Source organism: Myotis myotis, unplaced genomic scaffold, assembly GCF_014108235.1.
Source record: "Myotis myotis isolate mMyoMyo1 unplaced genomic scaffold, mMyoMyo1.p scaffold_m19_p_6, whole genome shotgun sequence".
NCBI lineage: Eukaryota > Metazoa > Chordata > Mammalia > Chiroptera > Vespertilionidae > Myotis > Myotis myotis.
Genome location: NW_023416368.1, coordinates 24335596 through 24355826, shown reverse-complemented (window position 1 = coordinate 24355826; position 20231 = coordinate 24335596). Strand labels below are relative to the sequence as shown.

At 41.3% G+C, this 20231-nt stretch overlaps 1 long non-coding RNA gene and 1 pseudogene across 3 annotated transcripts; one reads left to right on the top strand and one right to left on the bottom strand.

Annotated features, from left to right (window-relative positions):
• Window positions 1–1506: 1506 nt before the first annotated feature.
• LOC118657564 lies at window positions 1507–2905 on the bottom strand (annotated as a pseudogene).
• Window positions 2639–16445, top strand: LOC118657565. Of its 3 annotated transcripts, none has more exons than XR_004968045.1 (3): window positions 2639–3101; window positions 3874–4027; window positions 8098–8779. It is a non-coding gene; the product is annotated as an uncharacterized LOC118657565 (long non-coding RNA). The 3 variants fall into 3 exon arrangements; XR_004968046.1 differs by lacking the exon at window positions 2639–3101 and adding an exon at window positions 16165–16445 and having other exon boundaries at window positions 3112–4027; window positions 8098–8171; XR_004968044.1 differs by lacking the exon at window positions 2639–3101 and having other exon boundaries at window positions 3112–4027.
• The last annotated feature ends 3786 nt before the right edge of the window (window positions 16446–20231 follow it).

The following is a 20231-nucleotide window of genomic DNA, read 5'->3' as shown; positions in this document are numbered from 1 at the left end:
TTTTATATATATAGATTTGACACTTCATCTCTCTATGCATAAAACTGCAAGACTTTTCTTTTTTAAAACCCATTCCCTGTAGCAAAGGATTTCCCTTTCCAAAGGAAGGAGGCTGTGGCCACATGATTCCCTCAGGAATGGCCAGGGGCACTATGCTTAATTCTTCTTTGTTTTCTGCCTTATTCTTTCTTACTGTTGGAGTGATTAAGTTAATGTGACTACGCAGAAGCCAGAGGCGAAATTGCATTTCAAATTTTAAAAAATCAAACTGACGTAACAGATGTGAAATTTTTGAAAATGGCTTTATCTGGTCTGGATCTAGAACATTAGGTGAACAGGTTTTTTCCACTGTCATGAATATACCTGTGGACTCCATTCTAACTATACCGTAACCCAAAAGGGAAGCACCTGCAGGGGAAAAACATATAAGCCCATCTTGTAACCAACACACTACTTTTTTCAGGCAACAAACCTGGGGTCACAGATTACATGGGAGTTTGGGGCTTTTGTATAGGAAAAGATCACTTACTCTAGTCAGTCTATGCATTGGTAGTAATAACAAAAATCAACTTACAGATTTTTGAAGAACATTTTTAAAGAGCATTGCATCAGAAACATGAGTGTCATCTGCTGGTTCGTTTCAGGAAGATATTAAAGTATAAACACAGAGGAGACATCCTTGCCATTTTGCCCCATATGAGTTGATTTTGCATTACCTAATAAGGCTACTAAGCTCAGGTTTTTAATAAGAATTATCTCCTGAGCAATAAGAGGCTGGCGACACAGGGAAGAAGAGAGATTCTGGAATAGCTATTTAATTTTCTTCCTTTCTCCCACTAGCTGGTTTAATTGTTATTCCAATACATTCTACAGGTATTTTAGTAATGGGTACAATTACAGAGGTTGCTTTTTAAAAAAATATATTTTTTATTTATTTCAGAGAGGACGGGAGAGAGATATAGAATCATCAATGATGAGAGAGGATTACTTTTTCCCCAACATTTCAACACATATTTCTTCTTATGCAGTCTAAGCTGAGAATGCCATGTAAATGCATCACTGTGAAATGCAGCAATTTAATTTTTTCCAATCAAAATAAGAAATTCAGTATGATCTTATTTCTATTAACTTTTGAAGGTTTACAGCAGTTAAAGTATTTTTGCTTCTATGTATGAAGGTTAAAAAATCATTTTTTTTCATAAAATAAAAGAGCAACCAATTTCACCATTGAGTAAAAGTAAAAACTGGGATTCTTGTTTAAATTAGTCCAAAGTGGCATTTAGGAACTTAGTTGTAGGCTGTTGCTGCGCTGACACCATGAGAAACCAAAGCGTAGGGTTTGGTCTGGTTTTGTTTCCGTTTTCTTTTCAGTATCCAGTGCTCATGGATTAAGTTCTGGAAATGTTCCAATTGTAAGGCAGGGATCTGTTTGGATTCCACCACGGTGTGCTCCTTGGGTTGGATGCTGGAGGGTGAGGCACGTTTTGCTGGACCCATGTCAACTACCTAGTAGTCATCAAGGGCAAAAAAGTTGTCTTTTCCTTGGTATTCAATTCCCTGGAAATCTACTTGGTACCGCAAGATACCTCCAATTCCTTTCACAAATTGGGATCCTCCTTGTGACTTAACTGTGACCACTTCCAATGTAGCTCCAAATTTTTTAAGTTTATTAGCAAACCACTCCAGCAAGGGCATGCTCTCAATTAGTTCATGTTCTTGTCCTGTCTCTTTGTCTGTGAAATGAGATTTATCCTTCTCTTGTTCTGGAGTTATATAGAGAATTTTCTCCTCTTCTGTGCCTTGGCAATGAAGGATGTATCTCATTATATCCAGATTTTTGTAGACTATTAGAATTTCTACAACCTTTAGTGTATCTTCAACTCCAAAACAGTACTTGCCTATATCCTGGCTGATTTCATCAAAGTATCATCCTATGACTTTCTTCTTTTGAATGAATTTCACGTTGGAGAGGACTTCAGTAGATAACTCAATAGCTTGGTTGAATTCATTTTCACCACCATAGGATATATCAACTAATTTTAAAACTTTCGATTGCAAATTCTGATCAAATATATGAGATTGACTTAATTCAGTTTTAGAGTCAGCAGATCCAGCTAAAACGAGACCAGCCACATTCACGTTGTCCCCAGAAATAAACAGCTGCTCAGCAGTCTCAGCTACTTTCTGAACATAGCTATGTTGCTTTTCCATTCTTTAAATGGGCAAAATGCAAGGCTGACTGACCTCTACCACGTTTCTTTGAGAGATCCACAGTGCATTTGTGCAAGACTTCTCTCGTGGTTCCTTGGAGTGTGCCAAAAAGTGCGCCACTACCATACATTACAATGAAGCCAAATTTGCTGTCATCTGAAAGTAGTGCTGTAAGAGCCTCTGTATGGAATTTGTTGTCAGACAGATACAATGATGTTTTATTAATTGGTTTGAAAGGTTCAAAGTCAATGTTGACTTTCTTTTCCTTCTTGTGTTACAATTGTACCACAGTACACAACCAGGCCATTTGGAGATACTTGGTTATAAAGTTTGAATCTTTGTTGTACAGATGTAATGGCTCCCAGGACTGAAAGGCTGTTTACTCGTGACTTAATGTTAGACGCAGTTCCAAACTCATCTGCTAACATTTTTGCCACTCATGAAATCTGGTCTTTGGGAGGAATGATCAATGATACCATGCTTGTGCCATTGCTTGGTTGCAGGCTCCTCCCTGGCCTGGGCCCTGGTCGGGGCTTGTGTAGGAGGCAACCAATCGATGTGTTTCTCTCACATCGATGTTTCTCTCTGTCTTTCCTTCTTCCACTCTCCCTGCAGGCTGCCTCCAAGCTCTTAATCAGCTTCTTGATCTTCCAGATCTCCACATCCTATCCACAGCATTGGGGTCGTCTGCCATCTTCTCGTGTCCTTCTCCCTCAAGAGAGAATTATTGATCGGCTGCTTCTTGCATACCCCACACTGGGGATTGAGCTTGTAAGATGAGCATGTACCCTGACCTGGAATGGAACCGTGACCTCCTGGTTCATAGGTTGACACTCAACCACTGAGCCACAGCAGCTGGGCAAAGAGGTTGCTTTTTAAAGGTGATAATAGTATCTGTCCTAAAGTAAAAATGCCTAAGCCAAAGTTGGTGCAGATCAGTTAAATAAGAGTAGTCTGGAAATTGTCATTTTGAATACCTTCATAAGCAAATTAGAAAATGAGTGCTGTGATGTGGTACAGAAACACATAACTAGTTTGGTAATCAGCAACCTACCTCACCTTTTTTCATGTTTTCGTTTATTAAGTGTTTGTGATTCTACTTCAGATTAATTTCATTCTGCTCTGTGAGAGTTTATGTGTTTTTACAAATCACATAGCACATAAGCATGTGTTTCGGGTCAGCAGTGTGTGCAGAGGGACATAGAAACGTGACCAGTGTGGGTAGAAAGACCTAAATATGAGGTTGCCACACACCGGAGTGGCTCTTTGAATTCACTTGGTCTCTGTACAGAAAGCAGCGCCAGTTACATGGCCTGACAGGCTGTGTGTTGTTTAATAAAACATGGAAGTGACACAGAAAGCTTTGGCTGCACGTTGGGTTTGATTTTGTTGGTGCAGCTAATGGCATGGACGCTTTGCTCAGCCCCTGCCTATTTCGCCCCCTTTTGAGAGCTTGATTTTAGGTAGTAGGCTCTCCTCCCTTTGTGGTATTTCTATTTTAATTTCTCACCCTAACAACCGGTCCAGGGATGCAAAAGGAGTATTGCAGGGGTGGTGGACCGCAGGAAGGATGGAGATACTAAAGGAATCTATTGTTCTTGTGTTGTTTCATATCTATTTCCTCTTCTGAATCTTATGAGTCCTTGACTGAAGCCATCCCAGGTGAGCAGGCACAGAGGAAAATCTACAGAGGCACTGAAGAGAGATGGATGGTGGAGTGCGAGTGGATTCATGCCAGTGAGAGGCTCTTGCTTCAAAGATAAGATGGTCCGTCTGGCCCATAGGAGAACATGCCTTTGGTCTGCTGCAGACTATGGTAAGTAATGCATATCTCATGAGTGCATTGTACTAGCTACTGAAAATAGCCCCCTCCCCCCCGATTATTTTCTGGTAACTAAAGCAATATTTCAAGCACATGTGCCAACCGTCCATCAGTTGGCACTCACTCACTCCAGACTCCTGCAGAGATTAGCAGGATGCCGGTTTATGCGCCAGCATTATAACTGCCTCTTCTCTCCTTGTGAGGAAGCATTAGAGTGAGGGAGAGTGACTTCATTACAGGGGGTAACCTCAAGTCCACCCTAACTTATGACAACGGATCTTTCATAAACGTTAACACTCTTTAAATCTAGGACATGATGCGAGACATGTCACAGGGTGTTAAGAATCCCTGCCTTTGAATAGTAGCTCCAAAATCTAACTGAACACCAGAAGGTTCCTAGGAAACTTTTAAAAATACTGGTTACTGCCCTGGCCTGTGTGGCTCTGTTGGTTGGGTGTTTTCCCATGCACTAAAAGCTTGCTGGTTCCATTCCTGGCCAGGGCACATGCCTGGGTTTCGGGCTTGATTCCCAATGTGTGTGTGTGGGGGGGGAGGGGGGGAGAGGAGGGTGTGTGTGTGGGGGGGAGGCAGCCGACCAATATTTCCCTCTCACATTGATGTTTCTCTCCCGCTTCCTTCCTCTCTCTCTAAAAATCAATTTTTAAAAAAATACAGGTTACTTAGTCTCAGCTATGAAGATTCTAATTCAGTAGTCCTATAGAGGGGCTCAAGTATACACACAGACACATGCACACATGCACATACATATGCACACAGTATATGAATATTATTATATATATATAATTTAAAAAAATTTCCCCAGGTGGTTCTGGCATGTAGCATGAGAAGTGCTTCCCAGGATCCCTCCGGGTAATTGATGACATGTAATTCAGCAGGCTGGGTGTTGTTGGCTTTCCCAAAGAGGAGTCCTTCCTTGTGACTCTTTGGATACAAGGTGTGAGTGAGTGCTACCAGCCTTTGAAAGGATCTGCTTCTCAGATTCCAGCGTGAGTCAGGAGAGCGCACGGGAAAGGATGGGGTTAGCAACCCGGCCTCCAACAGCTCCCACTTGAACCAATACATTGATACAACCATCCTGTAAAGCTTTCTTGGGACATGAAGGGAATTGTGTTCCCTTCAAAGGCTCAGAAGAAATATCATGAGTGAGAATATGAGCTAGGAGGCGAGATGGAGCCTGTCACTGTCATTCTGTCCCCAAAGCCAGGGCTGCACAGAACATGAATTCTATTTAAAATACCCAGCACTGTCGTACTCACAAATAGACCAAAACAAACCTGTCTTCGAAATAATATAACTCACAAAAACTGAGCATATATTTCCTGTTGTCCTAAGAGCTCATTTATAACCTTTTAAGATGGGTCCTCTTAGTATCTCGTTTTGCCAATGAGGAAATTGAGGTTCTGAGGTTAATTTGCTCATGTTACAAAGTAAGTGGAAGAGCCGGGATTTAAATCCAGATGGTTCGGCTCTCGGACATGGCCCTACTTTAACTGCTACCCTGTATAACAGATCACAGAACTGCAGGGGCCTGTTTTCACACAACCCTTGCAACTCAAAGGAACCAACGAAGTTTATGCTGACCAAATTTGTATGAGGCAAAAATGAAAGTTTGAATCATTTCAAATTTGTATATGATGATTTCAAAATTTACAATCTTACCACTCATTTAACTTCCAGGAAAGAAGCTGAGTTTAGAATGATTATGGAGCCCTGGCTGGGTTGCTCAGTTGGTTAGAGCATTGCCCTAATATGCCAAGGTTGTGGGTTCGATCTTGGATCAGGGCACATACAAGAATCAACCAGTAAATGTATAAATAAGTGGAACAACAAATTGAGATCTCTCTTTCTCTCTCTCTCTCTCTCTCCCCTTACCTTTCTCAAATCAATAACAAATTTAGAATGCTTATGAAAAATAGGCAGCTTTCTAAATGCTGTTTTAAAGATTAGCCATCTCATTCTTTTTGTTTTCTAACATTAGTCTTAGCCTTTGTACATTCAACTTCCATTATTATTGCTTAATATAACATTTAAGTATTAGAAAATGTGAACAGAACTTCCTGACAATTTGACTATGCCTTGCAGTTTAAACAAGCATTGTCTTGGGGCAGTGATCCACCCACTATTACTGTTCCCTGTCATCACTGCACTGCATCATACTGTTTTCTATTTGTGCCTCTTTTATACTCACTCTGTTCTTCAAGGTTGTCTTTATGAAGATACATCTGTTTAGCTTTGGTGATTAGCAGAAACATTAGCAGACCTACTGTTTCAGAGCATACATAATTAATGGATGTTCCTCATTAATTTCTTCTGAAACTGACTCTTGTTAGACTACAGTTAGATATATTTCTTGAATTAAGAGCAGATATAAGGAGCAGGGACTCTGCCTATTTTGAAAATAGGCCATTTACTTTTAAGGGAAAATGATGACTTCAGAGTCCATTGATGGCAATAAAAGGAAACCTCTTTTAATACAATACAACACGTGTCCTTTGTTTGCTAAGGGCCTTCCATCACAAGGTGTCTGTTCTGTGGTCAGTTTCTCTGGTTTTCCACACAGACCTCCCATTTCCCCCCCAATTTAACACAGGTAGTAACTATTTATTGTATGGACATATTTACAAAATATTACACAAACGGCCTTTTAATCAGACAAATCCAAAATGCAAGGATTCCTCTTGTCTCTGTGCTTGACTCCCTTCCTCTTTTTGCTTTCATTACCTGTGGGGCTTTCCTGTAAGTTGGTATGCATACAGTGAGATCCTTGTTCCAGTTTTTTGTTTTTAGTTCCCTTGCTATTGATTAACACACATCCCCTTTAAACAATCTCTTCAAATTAATGGGCAAACAAAAAATACAGGTTCAGAGGCAAATGGCCCAGTGAGATGATCCCTTTAAGAGCTTTAGCCTAATTAATCGTTAGATTTCCTCCTGTGAAAAAATTACATGCGCATCTGTATTTGCCTGCTTCTGATGCCCAGAGTAGGCAAAACTGACCAAATGTCAACAAAATACCCCCTTGGACTTTTCCCAAGGGTCTCAAGAAAAGTTTAGCCTGGCTCTAAGCGGGGCCACACTTTACCCAACCCAAGGCAAATTGTGGCTGATTTAAAAATAAAACAACAAAGTTAGTAGAAAAAATTTATCATACAGAAGCAAGTGCCTCATATGAAGTGATGTATTTTATATCTCCCACATGGCTGTGCTAAAATTCTAATGTCAACCATTGCAGGAAAGGGAACATGTATTTCTTGAAGATTTTTTAAAAAATTGATTTTTAGCCCTGGCTGGCTTGGCTCAGTGGATAGAGCGTCAGCCTGTGGACTGAAGGTCAGGGGTTTGATTCTGGTCAAGGGCATATGCCTGAGTTGGGGGCTTGATCCCCAGTTAGGGTGGGTGGTGGCATGCAGGAGGAAGCCAATTGATGGTTCTCTCTCATCATTGATGTTTCTGCCTCTCTCTCTCTCTCCCTTCCTCTCTGAAATCAGTAAAAATATATTAAAAAATTTGATTTTTAGAGAGGAAGGGAGAGGGAGGGAAAGAGAGAAACATCGATAAGAAAGTAAAACATTGATCAGCTGCCTCCTGTTGCCTCCTGCACCACCCTCCTACTGGGGAGTGAGCCCAAAACCCAGGTATGTGCCCTGACCAGGGATCAAACCAGCAACCTTTCGGTACATGAGGTGATTCCCAGCAACTGAGCCACACTGACCAGGGCAGGAGGCTGTATTTCTTAGATGTTTCCTTAGCCATGCTGGCTTCTGAAGATTTATCCCAAGCTAATAATATCAGGTATTAATGAGAAATGTTGGTATCAACCTGAAAGATCAGCATTAGTAGATTGAGTTAATGCTTTATAGTTTGGCAATACAGCTGAACAGACCCCACCCATTATAAATGATATTGTCATCATAAAAACACTTTTTGAACATGTGAGGCATAGTGCTAAGTGATAAATAATAGTTTTAGAGAATGTTTTTAAAAATGTCTCATTTATGTTTGCAATAATCTTTAAAGTGCATATTGTTATCCCTGTTTTACAGATGAAAAACTAAATCACAGAGAGATGAAGTAACTTTTCCAGTGAAGAAAAGGCAGAACTCAGCTATGAATTCAGGTGAGAAGAAATGTAAAAACTGTCCAAATTGATTGCTGAAGGAGAAAGGGACATTATGAAACTATCCAGTATGCTCCCATTTTAATTTTTAAAAGACAGTTTTTCTGTTTTTCTTTTACTATGTATCATGTATCTTTTATCATGTATCACTTCTGCATTTTTGTAATTGGGAAAAAATTACTTTTACATTTGAGATAAAACGTGGGTTGTATTTGACATAAGTGCGTTGCCTAAATAGGTCTACATTACCATGTCTATTTCATATCTACTTAATTACGTTAAAATGACATTCCTCTCCTTGAGCTGCTGTCTAACTTCAGAAAAGAGCACGCCAATTGTAAAAAAAAAATACACACCTCTGGATGAAAGTATAAATCCCTAGTTTGTTGTAAGACTTATTTCCACTATAATTTAGAATCGGTGCATAAAGAAAAAACTCGGGAATGACTCTCACGTGTCTAACCAAGGGCAGTGCACCCCGCGGGCTGCGGCTGAGAGCCTGCATGGCGAGAGCTGGGGGAAGATACGCAATGGAAAAGTGCACACCAGGGCACTCACAACTCAATCCCAATATCGGTTTCTTTAATAAACGGCGCCATATAGTTGTATCGAAGTGAATATACATTATTAGTATCGCTTCCCATGTTTATGATCCACTCCCCATCAAAGTGACATAAAAAGCAGAGTTAGTACCAATTAATATCCAGTTGCTCATCAATCTTTAATTTGGATTTTCTTTCCTTTGATTGATACATCTCTTATAACTGAAAGGCTCCATCTCTTTATAACATATGCTATCATTCAAGGCCGCTTGTGTTAATCACTCTGCAAGCCAGCAGGAAATTGTCTCATAATTCACCTAGCCTTTGTCACAAGTGCCTGAAGTTACCGCAGTCTTGGAGAAGGAGCAGCGGTGCTCCTCAGAGCGTTTAGCATCATGAACCCAGCAGCTCAGGCCTTTGGTTTGGAAGCAATCTTGTCCAACTGACTGATGAATGAAATGCGGGTTTTCTTCAGAGGCATAAAGTGTTGTTGTTTTTGCCACCCACTGGTTTGGGTTTTGGTAGCACAGCCGCAGACTAGAATGAATAGCTGCGGTGTTGGAGGAGGTGGGGGGGAAGTTGCAGGTGAGAGGTGTCACCTGTCAGCTTGGTCCTAAAATGGCAATTTGCAATAAGTGTTCATCCAGAGCCAGTGCCGATTTGGGTTGGACACATGGTAAAAACAAACAAACAAACAAACAAACAGACAAACAAACAAACAAACTAGTCTCTTTCGTGTTGCCTTGATGAGGCTGCTACAGATGGGAACGCAGAAGCAGCTTCATTCTGTCTGCTGTGGCCACAGCTTGAGAGTTCTCCAGGGCACCACAGCATTCCCAGCACACAGGGGAATGGCCTGCAAGACCCTGCCTTCCCTTGCCCCCGAACACAAGCCAGACTTCTCCGTAGCCTGGGCCACTGCCATGTTGTAAAGGCTCCTGATATATATATCTGAAATAACAAAATGCTTTTAGCATTTAAAGAAGTGAAAGAAGAGAAGGAAGAAAGAATTGGGAGAAGAACAATTACAAAGAATTTTAAGTATAATAATCTCATTTGGAGAAAAATCTCAGAGATCCAAAGAAAGGCCCCGCCCAAAAGAGTGGCTGGGCCACCCCTGTGGCAGGTCCGTGCTTAGTATGGGAGGGCAGACCCTGGGCAAATGCCTGTGTTCAGTGGAAGTGGGAATGGGGTCATATGTGGTCCTGTGGACTATTTTTATATGTAGATCAAACCATCTTAAAGTGTGTTTTCTTCACGGTTACTATCGTGAAGAGGGGGTTGGGAGGTGTCTGGGTGAGAGGATCTTGAGGAGGGAACAGGTTAATGAGTGTCCAGACCAAGCCGAAGGCATCCTACCTCCCCCAACTATGGCCCAATAGGGATTGGTGGCGAGAACATTAACCCAGTGCCAGGCCTGCTTTCAGACACTGGCTCCACACCTTCCTAGCTGTCAGATGTTGGCCATGCTACCAAATGTCTGAGCTTCAGCTTTCTCAGCCCTAAATGCCGGGTAATAATGACAGCCCCACTCCCTGTCGTATGGTTATGAGGACTAAATGGGATCACTCTCTCCAAGCACTTGGCAGGGGGCCTGGCACAGCATAAATGTTCAGTAAACACAGCGAGGTGTGACGATAAAAGTATTAGTCGCTGAGCTCAAGCCTCCAGAGCCAGGAACGTGGGTGAGTGGAGAGCTGACCTCTGCTACCTACCAGGACGGCCAAGAGTTGCTGCAAGAAGCTTTCCATGTCTAGAAAAACCCGAAAGTTTGTAAATCATGATATTTCAGACTTCCTATAGAGTTTAGAAAAGAGTGTAACAAACACCAAAAGTGCTCAGCTTAAGAAGTAAAATATTATGGACAATAAAAAGGGAATGCAGCTATTAAAATGAATGAGCTCAAACGATGTGGATAAATCTCAAAAACATAATGCAAATAGCAATAGGATGCATGCAATATGATGCCATTTATATCCAGTCTGTAAGCTTGCACGACGCTGCTGCTTATGAATTGTTTAGTGATGCCTACATGGGTAGTAAAAGTGTCAGGATGTGCAGGGGATGACAACTCTTAGGAACCTTTGAACCTTTCATGCCCAGGTATGCTGGCTTTGTTCTCAGCAGGGCCTAGGCCCGGAGCTCCTCGCCCTGCTGTCTTATACAGATGTTAGCCCCTGTGGGGACAGAACTCTAGGCAAACAGTGTTAAATACTCTGAAAGCAAAATTCCCCCTTTGAATGCACTTGGCTCCCATTAAAGTCCAGGGGCGCTCTCTCGGCAGGCCCCCTGCGTACCATGGCACGACATGTTCAACCTGAATTCTGAAGGTTGGATGTAACATAAAAGCAGCGAACCACCAGCATAAATGTATATGAAATGAAATCAATGAAAAGTGTATTTTTTTTCCTCTATTGAAGAGGGCCCTGAGAGGGTACATCATAGGAGCTAGGACAATGCTGGGGAGATGCTAACAGGAAGATGAAGGGAGGGAGGAGGTGGACGAGAGGTAGTGGGGGCGGGTGTCTGGGGGAGAGGCTGTGAGTGTTTATATTCACTGTGAGGACCAGGGTTTAGTGAGACATGTTCTTCCTTTTCCCTCTTCACTTAAAAAAAAAGGTCAGTTATTAATGCTTATATGATGAGATAGCGATTTCTTTATTCATTCTACTTCATCCTAAGAGGCCATCTGAAATAAGGAATTATCTCTGAGATCAGATTGATATTGCAAAAGCTCGATGTCAGATTATGAGTTTATGATGGATTAAACACCAAAATTAGGCTAAGACAAAAAAATGCTTTTGTTCAGACAATTTTTTCTGCTATAACAGCAGTGGAATTTGTCTATCTCATAAAAATAAAACACCAGGCTCTGCAGGAAGTCCTTTGCATCAGTTGTTTCATGTATCCCTCACAGTAAACTTACAGACGCATCGGAGAGCTTCCGTGGAACTGGAGGCACACAGCAGAGCCAGGATGAGCGAGGGAGTCCGACTCCCAAATCCACGCTCTTTCCCTGTGCAACGGACCACCCCATGACACACACGCGTGCATGAGCATTCTTGGTTTACTAACGAAGCCACCTTCCAATTGTACTTGCACTTGACCACAGTGCTCTGTTGCTGGCAGGGCTTTGGAAACGAGCGGACGTGACCCTCTGTCATAAGCTCGTATTCCGAATGCAGATGGAATCTGGTAGCTGAAACCTTCCTCTGGGAACTACAGACCTGCTCTCTAACCCCGTCTTGTGCTAAACTTGCCCTGTTTTCCTAGCTCCTGCCTTTCATAACTGTCCTCTCCTCCCCCAGGGCTGGGCTTCTGCATATTTATTTATTTATTTATTTATTCTTAATCCTCACTTGAGGATATTTTTCCATTGATTTTTAGGGAGAGAGGGAGAGAAAGGGAAAGACGGAGAGAAACATTAATGTGGGAGAAACACATCGATTGGTTGCCTCCTGCATGAGCCCTGACCAGGGCCTGGGGCGGGGGAGGAGCCTGCAGCCAACTAAGTGCCCTTGACTGGAATCAAACCCGGGTCCCTTTGGTCTGTAGGCCGATGCTCTATCCACTGAGCCAAACTGGCTAGGGCTGCATCCTTATTTATTATTTATTTATTTATTTATTTATTTATTTATTTAAATAATTCTTTAGTATTGAAAGTGTTACACATGTCCCTCTTTTTCCCCCATTGACCCCCCAGCAGTCTGTCCCCGCCCCCCACCCCAGGCCCTCACTGCCCTATGGTCTGTGTCCATGGGCTGTGCATATTGCATCCTTTTTCAGATGACCCGACCTTGGTGGATACTTGACTTAGGGGAAAGTGGTCCCTGGTGGGCAGAATCAGCCAGGATGTCTTCTGGGGATTTGGACAAAGAGCAGGTCAAGAGATAATGCTATCTCCTTTCTGGATCTGAGAGATGTTACTGAGAAATGCCTGACTTATCAGCGTCATTGCTTCCTAAAGACCAGCTCTTGATTCTCAGCCGATAGAAGTTTGTATATTAGGTTGTCCCATCTTTGTTTCTTTTATCCCCCTCTCCCTTTTCAGAACTCTTTCCCTGGGAGTCACTAAACTTTTTCTGCTACGTCATCATTGCTTTGGCTTATGTTTCCCAGGATTTCAGTTTATTTTGCATTAGTTATAGCTGAGAATGTTTTTCTTCTTACAGCAGATGGTGGGGGCAGGGGACTCATCTTAATCTCAAAAATGTGTTTCTCAGTGGTTAGAGCATTGTCCTGTGTGCTGAACTGTCATGGGTTCAATGCCCAGTCAAGGACATGTACCTGGGTTTCAGGTTCAGTCTCCAGTGTCTCTTTCACATTGATGTTTCTCTCTCTCTCTCTTTCCCTCTCTCTCTCTTTTTCTCCCCCCTCCCTCCCATTCTCTCTAAAAATCAATGGAAAAAATATCCTTGGGTGAGGATTAGCAAAAAAATGAAACAAAACAAAAAGTGCTACTTTCAGGGTGCTGTATTATGATATATATGTTGGTTTGTATTCATTTTATTTTCATGGAATAATAGATATTTTCTGTTCTCTTGGCATCAGACTCCAGGCACATATCACCTTATGACTTTGCAGAGACTGTGATTATGGCCCATGAAAAGGGGGGCTTGATATCTTTTTGGGCTCCTTAGTTGTGCGCAAGAGAAACGAAATCTGGCTAATTTAAACAACAAAAAATGTGATGGAAATACAGAGTAGCATACAGAACCAAAGAGAAGGCTGAAAAGTCAAGGAGTGGCAGGAACCAGGCTGTTCTAAGGCAACAGGAATGCAGGGTTTCTACTTTCAGGTGTTGAGATTGTTGTGAATGAGCTCCTACAGTTCTTGTCAGTGCATTTGGATCTAGTGTCCACGCCAAGAACATGTGACTGGCCTACCTTGAGTCACATACAAAACCATCATCCAGATTTGACAGCCCTACCGAGATGGCATCCACTCAGGAAGGGTTAGTTCCCTAGAGCAACACTGGAGTGTATAACAGTAGAAGGGGGAATGGATGAAGGCAAGCTTAAAAATAGTTGTTCACTCTATTCTCTCAACATTTCATTTGACCCCTCCCCAAGAGTGGTGTTGCAAGCAAGTAGTCTATAAGAACTGCCATAGGTAGACTTGTCATTCTAGTCATGGATCAATCCCACTTAGCTCTGTGTTACTTGGTATGATAGGCATGTACTTGGTGTATGTGGAACACGTATGATGTGCCAGGTGAACCATCTAGACTTAAATGAGACTGCGTGGTGCTAGGTGTTGGGTTGTGACTGCTTTTGATATGAAATGATATTGGCTCTGTGGCTGTGACTAAACTTTACATCCTTGGCAGAGAACAAGGAGAATCTGATCCGTAACAACATTTAGAGATAGCGTTTTCTAACTGGTGATACAGGTATTCCTAATCAGGTCCCAAAGTATGTCTACTTCAAGTCAGGAAATGCCTCCTCCCTTGATTTATTTACTCATTTCCAATGAAAACAAATATTTCATCTTACTCAGTTTTGGACCCTGTCCATAGGTATACTATGAAAGCTTCCCGGTTTATTCTCTATTTAGGTTCACAAAGATCATTGTCCTCTAAAATATTCATCACTTACTTTAAAGTAATTTTTAGCACTCAAGTAAGTTATATTCACTATAGAAAAATCAGAAAATAGAGATTAGCCAAGTGGTAGATAATGAAAATCCACAGACAACTACATGATCACTTTGTGTATACCTCTAGACTTATTTTCTTTGTGTTAAAGTAATTACATATTAAGTATGTGTGCCCACAATTTTTAAAAAATGAAATCATGTTGATTACATTGCTTTTATTACCCTGTTCATTCAACATTAAGTTGTTATCTTCCATAATTATAAAAATATTTCTTTTACATCATTTTAATACTTCATATTTTAATGTCATTTTTGCTTAGTGGTTCCTTGTGGAGACAAAGACAATTTACCACATTTCTTATTTTTTTTCAATTACAGTTGCCATTAAATATTATTTTATATTAGTTTCAGGTATACAGCATGGTGGTCAGATAGTTTTTATTTTATAAAGTGACCCCCTTCTCCCCCATAGCTATAGTGCCCACAATTTGCCACATTTCTTATTTCTCATTGATGCCTTCATTTTGATTTGCCATTTTAACGTGACCAGGAAACTCGGATTTTTCTGAAGTGATACAACAGAGTCTTTGACATAATGGTGGTGTGTGTGTGTGTTTTAGTTGCTCTGGTAACAAAGTGTCCTTTATGGAGGCCCAGAGTATTAAGAGTCTTTGAGCACTTGGATGCATGCTTTATGTGGAAGAAGCTAGCAGTGCTGTCTCCATTTGATCACTGAGAAGAAGGAGACAGTCAGTACTGAGGCCAGGGGAGAAGTCATTGACAGAGCCCCAAAGAGAACCTGAAGTTCTAATGGCCCAGTCCTCTCCTCCAACCACAAAGCCACACAGCTTCCCCTTCCGCAGCTTCAGGGCCGGGCTGGAGAGGAAAGTGCTGCCTCCGCTGAGGGCTGAATGGAGATTCGCCATTCATGGGCCTGCTCTGTCAGAGGCGCAGACTCCCCCGCTCTCAATTGCGGGTGGAAGCCTGTTATCCTGCGCAGGACCCATTGATCTGTTTCGACAACGACTCCTGAATTATAAGGCCCCTAAATGTTTGCTGCCAGAGAGATCTATACTGTGGATACGATGATGGGTACTTACTGGAAACTGTTGCCTGATATATGAGTTTTGCTGTTTTGTCTCAATGAAATATCCCTGCGCACTTGGAGATCTCTCCCCTCCCAACTCCTTCCCTCCATTCTGGTATAATGTGTTGTTCTAGAAAAGAGTGAAATATAATGACTTTCAGGGGTCTTCACGTTGAAAGTAAAGCCATATTGATCATGTGAATACAGAAGCATCTCAGAGGGTGATTTGTCAATTCATTTAAAAAAACCACAACAACTTTTAAAAATGTGCATACCCATTCCCCCAGCAACCATGCCCTGAGTAGTTTATCCAAAGGGAATAATGGTGGAAGAGCGTGCAAACTGAAAGGCGAGGGCCTTCTCTATAGCGTAATTTGCAGTGGTAAAAAAACAAGAATAAAAATGAAGCCATGTCAAAGCTGAAGAGTAGGAGATTGGTTTAATGAATTATGATTTGGTTATATAATAGTATTCTATGCTGTCATTAAAAATAAGTTGTATTAATGTTTATAATGACAAGGAAAGTTGTTCATGATATAATGCTGAGTTAGAGGAAAGCAGGCTATGAAATAATTTGGGTTTGATACTGGCTTTGTAAAAATAATGCTTGTGTACACACCCTCACCCTCACTCCAATGTACACAGAGCCCTGGTCCTGCCACCTCTCTCACCCTGTCTCCAACTATTCTCCCCCCTGGACTTCCCCAACCACAGGCCCATCGTCCAAGAGGATCCCTCTCCCTGAAACATCTTCTTCTCTCTTTAGCTCTACATCCTTCAGATCTCAGCTCAAACATCATCTCCCACAAGTAAAGGTCAGACTCACCACCGATGAGAAAGGCATTTTCTGCACAGCACTGCGAGTCATTAGCATTGTTGACCAAACACAGACTATCCAAAGTCTGGAAACAAGAAAATATCTTTCTGTCATGAATTGCAATATCAAGAAACTATTCATTGTGTATTCTCCTATGTTTTCGGACTTTGTGGACACCCTGTACTTCTGATTCCCCTCTGTGTAGGCACATGATTGCATCCTGCATCCCTGGCCTCCATGGAGGTGAGTATGGCCGTGTGATTTGCTTTGGTCCGTGAAATGAGAACAGAAACAATATGTATCAATTCCCTATAGAAGTGTTTAAGAAACAGTACCATTTCCTCTAATCTCAGTTCCTGCCATGGACTTGCAGCTGTCTAATGGTAGAGATTCAATCTTCCTTCATTGCTGAGTGTGGGTTACCTAGACAGAGACCACCTCTCATCCCCTGGGCATCTGATGGACATGTACTATGAGAGAGAAACAAGTCTTGTTATTTGAGACTGAGATGTGGGGGTAGTTTGCTACTGCAACATAACCCAGCCTATCCCGAGTAGTACCTGCACTTATCAAAGTTGTAGTTTTACACTTGCAAGTGTAATTTTTAATATCATCAGTGAAGCATCTCTCTTAGTGCCAGACACAGTACTAGAATGTGGGACCTCAGCAGTGAATAAGGTAAGCAAAGTCCCTTGCTCTCGTGGGGTTTCATCCTGGTGAGGGAGACAGAACATAAACAAATAAAACAGAGATGTGCATGAAAACAAGTCATGTGCTCAGCTTGGGAGCAGAAGGTTCCAGACAGAGAGATGAGTACTTAAGTGCAGAGTGGGGTCCTGCTATTCTGGACACTGGGGTGCAGGAAGCAGGGTGGGGAGTGGGGAGTGGTAGAGAAGATAAGATGTGGGGGAAGGGAGTGGATCACATAGGACTTTGTGGGCCCTGGGAAAGTCCTGGGATTTTATGCTGCATGTGATGGGAAGCTATGGGAAGATATTGAGGAGAGGTATGATATGTTGAAACTCTTTTTAAAAGGACCACTCTGGCTGTTGATTTGAGAATCGACTAGAGAGACAGGGAGGTAAGGAGATCAGTAAGGAGGTCAGTTAGAAGGCAAGAGGTGGTGGTGGCCCTGGCCAGGTGGCTCAATTGGTTGGAGAATCATCCCATACACCAAAAGGTTGTGGGTTCAATCCCCAGTCAGGACATGTACTGGACGAAGCCAATTGATGTTTCTCTCTCACAATGATGTTTCTCTCTCTTTCTCTTTCCCTTCCCCTCTCTCTAAAATCATTATCATAGTCTATTATGATAGGTCTGAAATTATTATATGCCTTAAAAAATTTTGTGATATTTTGAGTGTGTGTTTATTGAAATAAACACACATTCAAAATACATGGGAACTTCCCTTCAGTGCCCCCATAACTCCCAAAATGAAGGTGGCCCAAAGTCGTATTTATTTACATGTGTATGTGTGGATTTCTAACCAGCCCATTTGCCCAGTCCAGTATGATAGAAGGAGACACTGTTGAGGACCATGCTTATCTAAAGATTGGGGATAAAATTTATATCCACGCTCTAAATGAAATCAGTTAACTAGCCTAATACAACATTAATGCTTGCGCTCTAAATCCTGCTAAACATTGTAAAGAATAAACAAAGATCTAATTCTCTTGCTTCAGAAGGCTTTCACCATGCACTAGGTTTCTCTGGGAAACCTAATTCTCTTAAGTGGTAATCACATGGGGAAGTTTTTGTTTGTTATTTAAAGATCAGCAAGGTGAGGCTTTCTTCAACAATCCTAAAATAGTACTTCAGTATTCTACAAATGCATGTGTTTAATGAGGCCTTTGATATCTGATTATTTAGTAGCAAGAACAAGTGACGGCAAGTATCAGGCTTTAAAAATATTTTCTTATTACTTATGTGACACATTATAATCACTCTAAGAAATTCAGATAACACAAATGAATAAAGAAAAAAAATATATATATTTTATATATATATATTTATATTTATATTATATATATATATTTACAGTGAAATACTATGCAGTCATGAAAAGGCTAAGACAGAGATTTGTATATTGTTGTGAAAAAATGAACATGGTATCCACCACAGCATGGTAACATCTACCAGCTACCATTAATGAGGGCCTAAATGGCTAATTGAGCACTTGGCACACATAAATTTATTTTTACCCCTTGAAACAATTCTGTGATTAGATACCAAGTATTGTACTCCAAATGCAGATAAGTTACTCTCTGTTACTTTCCACCTAAGGGTAGGACTTTTTGGCCCCTAAGCTTGGGCTGAATTTGGGACTGAACAGCTGAGCTCCATCTGGCCTTACTGTCCATCTGTAAGCCCCTATAATCACTTTGTGGGCAAAATAGACGCAATATGAAATGTGAAGTTTCAACAAGGTATTTTGAAACCAGCAAATATAAGGAGGATGTCAATTCAAGAAACTTTTACCTCATGTTCTATGGCAGAATAGTTCCTTTTGGTGGTCTAGACAGGCCCAAGCATCTGCACTATATATAGACTTTGAGCTAGTTCTTAAGAAGCATATGATGGGAACGCCTTAAAATTAATGTTATTTACCTGCTAGGATGTAAATGGTAAAAGGATGTGGTCTATCTACATTATGGACAAGGGCTCTGTAAAATGTGATATTAGAAAATGGAAATTTTACGAGTTCTGGGAACAGAAAAAGGTAATGTGAGTGAAATGGGAGAAAATTCTAATTTTTGCTGCATTGCTAGAAGTTAATCCAAAGTACTTTTAAAAAATCATGAATAATAGAACTACAACATTCCTGGGTTAATTGTGCCCACTTTGTCTTCATCATATTACCTGTTCCTGAAAAATAACCTTTCTACTTAAGAAAATGGTCCTTTCCACCAGTGTTCATGGGGCTAGATAGAATCACAGAACTCCCCGCTATTGAGGATCCGGGATTGTTAATCCAGCTCCTAGCCTGGGCACAAATTACTCTTTGGTAGGTGGTTATATCATCCCTTTTGGAGACTTCTATGATGGTGACAGTAGAGTATAGTCAATGAGAACTCAACAGATTTGCTGTCAGATGGTTCTCACTAGCTCTGTGACCTTGAGTGTTATTTATCCTCTTAAGGCTTTGTTCAGCTCATCTCTAAAATGGGCTGTAGGAAGGATTAAATGAAGAAATCGCAGTAAAGCCTTTGGTAAAGTGCCTGACACAGCATCAATAACTATCTTCCTCTCCCTCATCATTACTGCCTCCAGCATCACAGAGAAGCTTAACTGACCACGAGAGAGTTGTCATGATTGGGGGATCAAACTCTTGGCTACATTTTATCATAAACTACCCCCTTATCTTACACGGGGGACCAGTATCCAAGAGACCCCAATATTCCTGAGCTTTTTTGTGAGAATTCTGAACCCCTCCTTTTAAAGGAAGTGTTATGATACTCTTCTATTTTGAATGTGCCTTCAAAAAGACCTACCTCACACAAATATGGACAGAACAGAAAAATAAAATTGAATCCATAAAAAAGAACAAGCTTATTGGTTCTTCTTCCCCCTCAGATGAAAGCCTACGCAATTCCTTGTGTACACTATTAACCTACACTATAACTATAAGGATATGGTGATGAATACTTTCTCACATTTTATTTCATTCAATTCTTACTAGCAAACTTGGGAGGAAGATAGAGCAGAGCATATGTTATCATCCTTGTTCTATGGGTAAGGAAACCGAGAGAGAGAAAGCAACTACCTTGCCTAAGATACACAGTTATTGATAGAAGTAAAATCAGAGGCTCTGGGTACAGGCTTCCAGCCCATTGCTTTTCACTGTACCAGAGGGAAGAATATGTCCTGCCACATATTCGTAACTTGTAACAGACATCACTAATCAACCACAATATTCTTTCCCCCGACCTGAACCTATGCTCAGAATCATCCTTATCACAGTGTGCCAGACAGCCACCACCAGTTAAGTATAAGTGACACAGGAATATACGAACTCA